This window comes from Haemaphysalis longicornis, unplaced genomic scaffold (genome assembly GCF_048455015.1).
Source record: "Haemaphysalis longicornis isolate Haplotype H1 unplaced genomic scaffold, Haemaphysalis longicornis Haplotype H1 scaffold_1, whole genome shotgun sequence".
In the NCBI taxonomy this organism is placed as follows: Eukaryota; Metazoa; Arthropoda; class Arachnida; order Ixodida; family Ixodidae; genus Haemaphysalis; species Haemaphysalis longicornis.
The window spans coordinates 263,463,511-263,474,333 of record NW_027526203.1 but is presented as its reverse complement, the minus strand read 5'-3'; the positions used below and the strand labels follow the sequence as shown (position 1 = coordinate 263,474,333).

General features: G+C 48.8%; 1 non-coding gene across 1 annotated transcript; it reads right to left on the bottom strand.

Annotated features, from left to right (window-relative positions):
* Nucleotides 1-2,817: 2,817 nt before the first annotated feature.
* Trnas-gcu (transfer RNA serine (anticodon GCU)) lies at nt 2,818-2,890 on the bottom strand. Its single transcript has one exon. It is a non-coding gene; the product is annotated as a tRNA-Ser (tRNA).
* Nucleotides 2,891-10,823: the final 7,933 nt, after the last annotated feature.

Below are 10,823 nucleotides of genomic sequence, written 5' to 3'. Positions count from 1 at the left end.
TAGGGAGTAAACTTCAAGGTGACTAAAAGATGATGGGAACGCTAGTGGAAGATGAGCAGAGAGGGTAATATTGCCTGGGACAGCCACCACCTGCAACGGAGAAAAATTAATTTGAGCCTGCTGTATCAGCCGTGCTAGAAATAAACCAGTACTACAACATCGATGTATTAGATTCTTTGGTGACATGACACGTCATCACCCCCTTAAAAAGAGGATACCATTAACGGTCGATCAATCAATCAATTCTTGTTTGCATCGCTCTGTAGTTGGAGACGATCTGCTGGACCGGGGGAAGGGGGGCGCCTTGGCAGCATTTTGCCCAGGGCGCCGAATGAGGCGAGGCCGGCCCTGCTGCGCAGCGTTGTGCGGCCTCTGCGCTTCAAACCCCCATTTTCTTTTATTGTATTTGTGACAATTTGTGGCGGTTGTGGCGGATGTGCAATGTAAATGTACGTATATACACCATGCAGTTTGACCCAGGCCAACCTGTCGGCCGGTGGACTATAGTCGTCTGGAGGCAATACCTGTGCACAATTCGAGTTGCGGTCGCCGCTGTCAAGGCCAACAACCTGAATTTGGAGAGCTCATGACACCATCCCTTACGATGACAACCCTGACTGCATGCCAAACCAACCAGTTCCTCGGTGTTCCACGTAGCTTGTTCTCCACACGCATCGTGCACCGGTATCATTACATGGCGACACATTTGATGACGTTAAGGACTAGTTGGATCACTTCGATCAAGTGGCCACGAGGAACAAGTGGGACGATGGGCGTATGGGCATTTTCATTTATTACTTGAAGATTCAGAAAGAACATGGTTTCAGAATCAGGTGCCTTCGCTGGCGAGCTGGCAAGAATTTCGATGGCAATCTCTTGACTTTTGCAGTAGTTGAACTCAAAGAGAAAGCCGAACTATAGCTGTCAAGTCCAGTGCTGATCAACCTAACAAAATATTCGCCATGTTGGTAGAACACATGTCGTGGTTGTTTAGGCGCGTGGACCCCTGCATCAGCGAGGCAAAGAACGACCGCCATCCCACCAGGGGTGCCAAAGAACAGCTTTTCGCTGAACTCGTGCAGCGCCCTCCAATGGCAATAGCCGACTTCGTGAGCGAAGCGTCAACAATGAACGCTTATTGCACCAGCGTGCCATGCAGAATGGACATCAAGCAAGCCTGACTGTTTGCACGTCGCTTTTGAACGACAGGAGAGCACTCCGATGGCTTGTACACAGCGTTCTTCGCGAGCGGCTGTACACGCTTCAGGCAGGTGGCCATCGGCCAACAGTCGCTGCCGTTAACGACGTTATCCGCGACGAAGCTCGGAAAGAAATGATGTCCCTGGCATCGCGTTAAGTTCTTTGTATGGTTGCACATGACATGAATGTGCCCACGCTGGGTCCTGCATTTGAGAAAGCGATTTAAAGTTATGAATATGTGCTCCGCATGCCCGCTCCTATACAACCCTCTATCTGCCAAAATGCACCACAGGCGTTCCAGCGCCCCTTTAAGCCGGCCATGCCCTATGAACCCAGATGGCTAGGAAGGGTCGGGATGTTTTCATGTGCGCGCCTCCGTGCCTCCTGGAGGCGAGCACATTTACGCTCCATAGGGCAGCTGGACAAGTGGCGCCGCCCTTCGGCGCTCCCCTCGTTACCTGAATGGGTCAACTCATTGGAGTGCGCGGCCTGCCGTTGGTTTTACCGAGTTTGCTTCGGTGCTTTTAAAGTTTAGGTGTTGTTGTGCGTGAATATACCCGCTAAAACGAAGTCTAGGCAGATGTTATGTGTTGTTGCAACAGCTACGCAAAGTCGTCGGGCGATTAATTTCTGCCGGTTTATATCACAACAGTTTCAACACCACCACGAATCGCGGGATACTGTAAATGTTGGTTTGAAGGGGGAGGCACGTAAACCCGAGTTTTATTACTGCGTGTACGTGGAAACAATCAGTCAGTTTACAATTTTTTTATGTAGCCAGATGCTTGATGTCTTCTGTTTCCCTGTAGTGACGGCAGGAGAGCCCGGGAGCTGAAGCCGCACTGCCCCGTATTGTTGTTATTGAACGTTTATTGTAGCGGAAGGCGGTATCATGCGGTGATTCCCTATTACGTAGCCATTTTATTGGAATCGGCAGTCTGAGGAATTTTACAGCCCAGGGTACAACCATACATTTTTCCTACCCGGTGTACAAGAAATGGCCGGCACCGGTAGACTGCCAAGGGCGTTAAAAATTTGACAGCAGTGCGTTCGCTAACGTCAACCTGCGTTTTTTTTTTTGCGTAAGAATTTTATGCTGAGTACCTAGACAAGAACAATGTGATGCCTTTTTGAGGCATCTAAGCGTTTCAATAGTGTAAATATATGTCATTGTAAAAAAAAAAGAATGGGAAAGTTGCCGCATTTGGGTATGCTAAATCTGTCAACCATCATCCGTCGCAGGAAACTTAAAAAAACACAAAGAAAGTAATAATAAAATGAAGAAATGCTGCAACATCCACGTATTCTATCCTACTCATCGGTTATAAAAAAAAAGAACTGAAAATGAACTAGTTGTATGATATATCTTTACAATGGCATATCTTTCAGGTACCGTGCACGACTCTAAAACAGGACGCAAACACACAAAAAAAAAATAAAACTGAAAATGATTGATTGATTTGATTGTAGGGTTTAACGAGCCGACGCAACGAAGGCGATGAGGCGCACGGTAGTGGAGGGCTCCGGATTAATTTTGACCACCTGGGGATCTTTAACGTGCGCCGAAATCTCCTACACACGGGTGTTCTTGCGTTTCGCCGCCATCAGAAAAGCGGCCGCCGCGGGCGGGAATCGAACCCGCGACCTCTAGGTCAGCAGCGCAACGCCTTAGCCACTGAGCCACGGCGGCGTGTCGTGAAAATGAACTCCTGAAATGACACACGGGTATAATTTTGTACCCTCGCACGATTAACTCAAAAAAAAAAAAAAAAAAAAAAAACTAGAGCCCTTCTACTACTGTTAAGATGGAAGACCAGCGAAACTGTATTGGTGGATAACTTTATTGAGTTATGTATGGTGACTTGCTATATTAATCGAATAAAGAGACATACGAATAAACTATTCAGAAAATAATTCTAAACTACTTCTCATAGAATTGGTTTCAGCATATCTTCCATAAAACAACAGTTACAGACGTTTTTGTAACCATACTCCCTCCGTAAACGGCCCTGTATTGACAGCAGACGGGAATCCTGTAGCGTTTACAACTTCACTGTGGACTAACTAATCATGGCAAGGGAATGAAACTCGGCGTAAGGATAGTGTCGTCTTAACGGCCATGTTTGGTATAATTTGTTTCGGGATAGTTTTAGTCGGTTTAGCGGCCGATCTCAGTTTATATTTTTCCAAGATACCTACATTAGATTGAGAGCTACAGGGCGTTTTACACTAACTCTCAAGCGAGCGTGTGCGGTTTTTTGTCGATGCGACAAGAAGTTTTGTTGATGCCTGACGGACGCACGCAATCAGAACCTAGTGCAAGAGAGCTTCGCTGTATAAATGTATACTTTACGACTAGTCAGAAGTAGTACGCGTGCACGTCTGTGTGTACGCGTGTGTATATATGTATGTGGGCGTGCGTGTATGTACGCGCGTGTGTGTCCCCGCACGGGGCCACTTGAGCAATCCAGGTGTATGGTGAGTAACGCCACCATGGTCCCGAGCTCCGCAGGGGTGCCTAAACCTGTAGGCATTTGGTATTTGAAATGCCACGGACCCGTGTACATGTGGGTTGGACCCTCCCCCCATCCCCCCTTCCAAACCCCGTCTGTGCGTGGCTTAGCCGTGTCCGTGGGAAAGGGCATCCTGGTCGCTCAGCCAAAGCCAGGGTTGTTTTGTACCTTCACGGCTTCCTGGCAGCGGCAACACGCCACTTTGGCCCCAGTTTCTCGCAGATGATGCCCCCGGCCTGCCCCCCCCCCCCCCCCCTCTCAGGGGGGATCACCCAGTCGCCTTTTCCTGTCGTCCTCTCAATTCTTTCCCTTTCCTATTTCCTTCCCTAACCCTTTCCTGTCATCTCCTTTCTTCCTTACTTCTATGCTATCTAGGCGGGGAGGGTTAATCCTGTACAGAGACTCCACTCTCGATGCCAAGTACAGGATTATAGTGGCAAGGTACGGTTAGCGTGTGCTTTAAAGTCACGTTCCCTTCTTGGGCTCCGGGGTGGGCGACCGGCTTTGCTACCAAATGTACACTATGCATTTATGGCCTCTTTTTTAATTCCACCAAGAAAAAACTATAGGTCCCTGAAACGTGGCCGCACCGAAGTCATTGGTATCAAACCGGCTTTACCAGTTGAAACATTCAGCAAGGACCTGGTGATACACTCGGAAAAAGAGAATGCACCTATAGCAAAAAAGAAAGTATGCGTTCCTCATCGCAAAATGCCTCTAGAGCATTTTTGGGAGACACCATGCAAAGAAACGTGTCTCAGGCGATGTGCTGGTGGAAGTACAGAGAAAAAAAAAGCGAAAACCTCCTGAAACAGGACACCCTGGCTCGACTAAATGTGCCAGACACACTACATCGTAGCCTAAATACAACCCAAGGTGTCATCTCTGACCGAGAGATACTTCATGAGAGTGTAGATGGTCTCCTCGAACGGCTAAACGACCAAGGCGTAACAGCTGCGAGGCGGATAGCCATGCGTCGCGGAGGCGAGGAAATTCAAACAAAACATATTGACTTTCAATCGTCCAAAAATGTCCGATTGTGTCCATGCTGCATTTATTTCTTATCCAGTGCGCCCATGCATACTTAATCCGTGAAGGTGCTTGAAGTGCCAGAAGTATGGCCATGGCACTCAGTCGTGCCGTGGCCGACCCATCTGGGCTCACTGCACAAAAGCTGACCCCACCAGTGATTATTGCAACAAGCAACAAGTGAAATGCCCAAATTCTAGTGAACCACAAGCTGCCTTGTCGCATGCATGTCCAGAATCCAAGAAAGAAAAAATAAAGCATTCAATTGAAAGTCACTGAGAACCTAATGTTCCCACAAGTACGCCTGAAGCATGCCTTGCTATGGGGCAAAAATTACGCAGACGCAGCTCGTCTGGTAGATGCGGGCACCCGGTGCAGCTCCGCACTCTGGAGCAGAAAGCCGCTACCGTGGCTTGTGCTGCTGCACTTTGACCTAGTGCTGGGCCAAAGGATACCAGCACGACTTCTGTCCAGGACAGCGATGTTGACCTGGCTTCGTCTCAGACACCTGTGCAACAGCAGAGAGCTGCTCCTGTGGCTACTGCTGTTGCAGCCGTGTCCAGTGCTGTGGCTATGGCTTCTAGCACAAACTCTGGTTCCCACGACACTCTTTCATCCTCAGAAACCGCGGTTGAGACCATGGATGTCTCGCCAAGTATGTCTGCTCCTGAGGCTTCATAGGAGCGCCGCAGTGCCACTGGTCGTGGTAATCCAACCAAACCAAAGGCTCGTAAGTTCATTGCACACGGAATTGACGCCGCGACGTAAGTGAACCTGTTGGGAAGGGCTCCCGAAATACGGCCTACTAAGGAACAACACTTTAAAACAAGTAAACATTCCATGATTATTTCTTCTCTTTTGCTGATTTTATTGGCTGCTGAAAATGTTGTGCACTGGAATTGTAGGGGGTTCTTGGTCACGCGAAATCATATGAGGCGTTTTTATTTTTTTTAATGAGCCATATCAAGAAACCTGCAGTGACAAGAAAAACTCTGCAACTTTCCCCTAAAGAAGAGGTGGCAAAAAAGTCACTTGTTGACTCGGCTGATTCGGCCGCAGTGGCGCGATGGCGCTGTGGTCCTGTGGCTCTAGTGGTGGCTAGCTGGTGGCGGATTGAAACTTTGTTAAAAAACATCCCCCTCGCGAGGGGCACGATCAAATGCAGAGCATTTCCGGGGGCGCACGACGTTAAGTAGTTTGCGTTACGTTAATGTTGTTGCACTTGTGGCAACTGCTGACGAGAGAACGCTCGTCAGCAGTAATTTGAATGAGTCAGCGATATAAGGCGCGTTCGTAGCGTCCCATTCTGTGTCGGCTTTGTGGCGCAGTGGGTAGAGCACCATGTACATTGTGTTCCGCCCGCAGGGTCGAGGGATCGAAACCTGGCGCCGGATAGTATTTTTTTATATATAGTAGGGAGGGGTGCGGCGCGGACTACAGACGTCAACGCGGGTGACATCGTGAGTTACTGAAATGCTCTGCATTTAAAATAGTTGAGATAACGCCCTGAAAACGTGTACGCAGATCGTAGTTCGTATCACAAATGGACCAGATCCTGCTGTTTCACGGATCAAAATGAACCAAAAATTTGCCCGATGGGGCTTTGCTTTGGCTTGACTGTTCAGGCTGTTTGGTTGATGTTTACGTTTTTTTTTTTGCTTTTTGGAGATGGCTTATTATCAATTCAGACGGCAATTAGGGGATCGACGAGAAATCTGTCCCCGAATGTCAAATACCCCCCCCCCCTCCCCCTCTGAGAGTACGAACCACTTTATTAACGTGATGAAGAAGATATGAGCGGCCTTCTTGTGAAGCGTTTTGGAAATTCACGGCAAAGCAATAAAGACCTTGCTTGCTTCCTGAGTGCCGTCAGGCGTGCCCAACAAAATTTTTCTAGGGAAAAATTCGAGAAGAGCTGCGAATGATGCCAAGAGGACTCACCTTCTCTCCAATGCCCTGTTGCATATTTTAATGGCTTTCCCACCAAAACTCAATCGCACCATGCTTGAAAGTGAATTTAAAAAATGTGGTTGTTTCCTCTTCCATAGGAACCGGTAAAACACGAAAGTGAAATGTGCATTCACAGGACCAGCTGAATGTTTATTGTGCATCGATATGAACTTGCACGTCGCTATCTGTATTTCGTCAGAATTGCACCGTTAGACGCGCCGGAGCGTTGCGTAAATCCGACTGAAACCACAGGCGCTCGCAAACCGTCCTTGCGAACGAAAAGAAACGGGTTGTCAGAGCATCGTTTGGTGAGCACGCGGTCCGCTGCAGCGAAAGGAACAAAGGAGCAGCGGACCGGGTCACAAGCGCGACGTACGCAAGTCGGCTTCTCCGCAGCTTACACTGTGCGTCCCCCGTACACGTAGGCGCTGGCATCCAGGCGCCAACTGTCGGCGCTCATTAGCGTCATGATGCAGCACCCATGGCCTCCACGATCTGCTGCCGGCGGCGCGCCGGCGCGCCGCCGGCAGCAGATCGCGGAGGCGCGTTTGTCATCCCATTCACGCGTCGGATCGTATACGTGGAAAATAAAAAAAATATGTGTCGAATCCGCCCTAAGGTCTTGCAGACATGGAATCGTTGGTACACCTGAAGGACTTTTAAACACGTGACGTCAACCAAAGTCAGGTTGACGGCTGACCCGCCGCGGTGGCTCAGTGGCTAAGGCGTTGCGCTGCTGAGCACGAGGTCGCGGGTTCGATTCCCGGCCGCGGCGGCCGCTTTTCTGATGGAGGCGAAAAGCAAAAACGCCCGTGTGCACGAGATTTCGGCGCACGTTAAAGATCCCCAGGTGGTCAAAATTAATCCGCAGCCCTCCACTCCTTTATCGCCTGCGTTGCGTCGGCGCGTTAAACGCTACAATAAAAAAAAATCAGGTTGACGGCTGTTATCAATGTCTGTCTTCTGTATGAACCAAAGCAAGTAATAAAGAAAAAAAAAGGATCGTAGCGCAGTCGGAATCTTCTGTGACAGATATCACGTCACCAAAATCTTTGATAACATTTTCGTGTTAACAATCAACACTTTCGGGTTAATAAAATTTTCATAAGAATGCTGCATCAACTTGAGTGTTTGAATTTAATGTGAGCCAAATGTAAACTTATCCCCCCATTTTGCTCGAATTCCCCGCATAATTTGTAATTACTTGTGCCCATAAACTAACCCTAGCTGACGCGTAAAATATATCATGTAATAGCCTTTACGGCGTTTCATTTAGGTCCGGTAACGAACTTCCGCTTGTTTCTGAAATTCGCATGAGGTGGATCTGGCTCTTTTCGGAAAAAAAAAAAAAACGTTTCATATATACCTAGATTTCCGGTGCTGTGTTGTGTATGAAGTTCCGCTGTCTTGTGGGAAGACCAATATTAGTCAGACCGGGCGCTATTTAAATGATCGACTCCGCGAGCATGCAAACAGACTAAAAAAATCGCGCCAATCCACCCCGTGAATGTGGTTGGAAAGCAAAGCTGTAAACGGGACCCATGGCGATTACCCATGCGACGTCACTTAAATTAACTCACATCGCTCTACAAATAGTGAAACCAGAGAAAAGTGAAATGCACTTAACCACACCATTTATTACTTCAAAGAGATATTCTTGGTCAGGTTAAATCAATGCATGATGCATGAACGGTGTTTGGTAGAGTTGTATTGGTGTAGCACAAGAGCGGAAACTTTTTTTATAAAATTAAAGCTCCAACCCGGTCTTAGACGATGTGACTTCTCCGTCTCTGCGTCACGGACGGAGGCGATGAGATTTGCGGCAGAGAAGGAGGAAGAGGAGGAAGAAATAATTCTGCTCAGATTTCTGAACGGCCCAGAGTGCAGCCCTGGGGAGTGATTCCTTCTTCTGTGGGGCCCATATGCAGTCAGCGCGGCCTGTGTTCTGTCCACCCGCTGAAGCTGGGTAGGTAGAGAGGGCCTGGACGGCAGCATCTCCCATTGCTCTTGTTGGATAGTTGACAGAAAGAGAGGAGGGTGCTCAGGGCTAAAGTCGCACACCCCGATTACGGGGCGGAGTGTTCCTACTTCTGAGCAAAATTTACATTCACCGTCGTAGCGATTCGGTTGCATTAAGTGAAGACGCGTAGGCTGTGGGAAGGAGCCCGGATTGTATGAGCCGTAGGGTAGTTTGTTGTTCTCTGGAAAGGTCAGGGTAAGGCGAAGGTACGGTCTGTCTCAGAAGGCGATAATGCTGGGTTATCTCCCTGAACGTGACAAGCAGGTGACTGTCCTCGTGCAGCTCCATTGCACTGGAGGTAAAAGCGCAGGCTTGTTGGATGGGCGTATTTGTTGCCCTCCATTGAAGCGTGAGGGGGTGTCCAAATGAGCTGAATGGAACCATGTGGGGAGTGGTTTTTTAGCACGCGCAGTGCAGGTAAGGACACCCAACCCGACTGGTAATTCCAGTAGGTTTGCTGGGAATCGGTGACTACCCTCCGAACCCCTGGTTGAGTGAGAGCCAGGGTGATGGCTGCCTCTTCTGCTGCCGTCATTTCCTGGTTCCTAAGCGAGGTACACGCAAGGAGCTCGGTTCTGGAGGTAGCCACAATGATAGCGTATTGCTGCCCTCGATGTTTGGAGGCGTCTGTGTAGATAATTGCATGATCGCCACAGAGGGTGGTGTTTAGCCCTTAAAGGAGCCATGAAGAGAAAACACAAGTTTGGTTCATTCAAAATATTGTCTCGTTAGAATCATACTGACACCACTTTTAACGTAAACTTCGCTCAAATAAGCTACATAATTAGGAAAAACGGGAATGGTCATGCGACCCACCAGCTCATTTCCCGCAACAGAACCTATGTCGTCACATGAGCTAAGCTCTGCGATTGGCGGAGGCTGGCAGAAGCAGACGCAAATGAGGGTAGAACTTACAAACTAGACGAACGAGCGATTTGCGCTTAAATTTAGGGCACATTCTTTACAAAGCAATAAGAATGATGGGACAAACAGTGGAAGTTACGAAAGCACATGTAAGCATAGAAGTACTGATGCGTTCTGCTGTTCGTACTGCGCACAGCATGCCTGGTTTCGCTGCACAGCACTACGGGGCTTGGGGTTGTCTCAGACGACACTGGCCGATTGACGCAAGCAACGGTGTCTTACGTGACCCCATTTGTCGAGCGAGCACTGTTTCAGGGAACGAATATTTTCTCCCAGAACAAAAACAAGCCAGGTTTAAATGCGGGCAAAAACAAACCAAACGCTTGCCACGGCATGGTGGCGTCATCTAGGTTACGGAACATAAAGAAACGCGGGAACAAACCAACACCGCTGTACAGGGTGGAGACAACCTTTGAACGGTCCCGTGCCGCCGCAATTGGGCCAACGGGCTGAACGCGTTATTCTTTTCGTTTCCCACGAGACCTAGCAACGCGAAACAGACAATAGGCAGTTTTAGCATATCGTTACCGTGTTTACGTTACCGTTTACCGTGTTTGCTGGAGTAGACTGCGCAGCGCGAGAGTTACCGCGAACGGTAACTTACCGGCACAGGCTTCACCGTCGCGAGCGCTTCCGGTAACACGGGAAACGGTAACGCAAACACAGTAACGATATGCTAAAACTGCCTAATATGATTCAAACTTTTTCAGTAAACCGCGTTGCGGCGATAATTTTAGCGCGGTTTTGACACAATGACTTGCTTCGGCGGCGAGCGAGCAACCGAAAATGGCGGCGCCAGCGTATACGTGTCTCTACCCTGTACGGCGGATGCGTGAATGAAGGTACTCTAGGCTGCAGAGCGGTCGGTTCCCGTGATGTCACTTGGGACCACGAAAACGCACGATTGAGCGGGAAAATCAAAATTTTAACCTAAATTGTTTAATTTCTCAGTGAATAAAGCACCGTTTGTATCCGGACAAGCGCTGGGGGCACTATAAAACACGAAATCTTTCGAATAAAACCAACTTGCATTTTCTCTTCATGGCTCCTTTAAGCCCGTGCTTTTCGGGGACCCTCGTCATGTAAGGGGTTCATATTTCTAAGCAAAGGGAGCATCTTTAGTTTAGTTGCCAAGAGTCTGGGAGTACGTCAAGCGGAGAGTCATTCTGGGCTGCCCAGCCAATCTG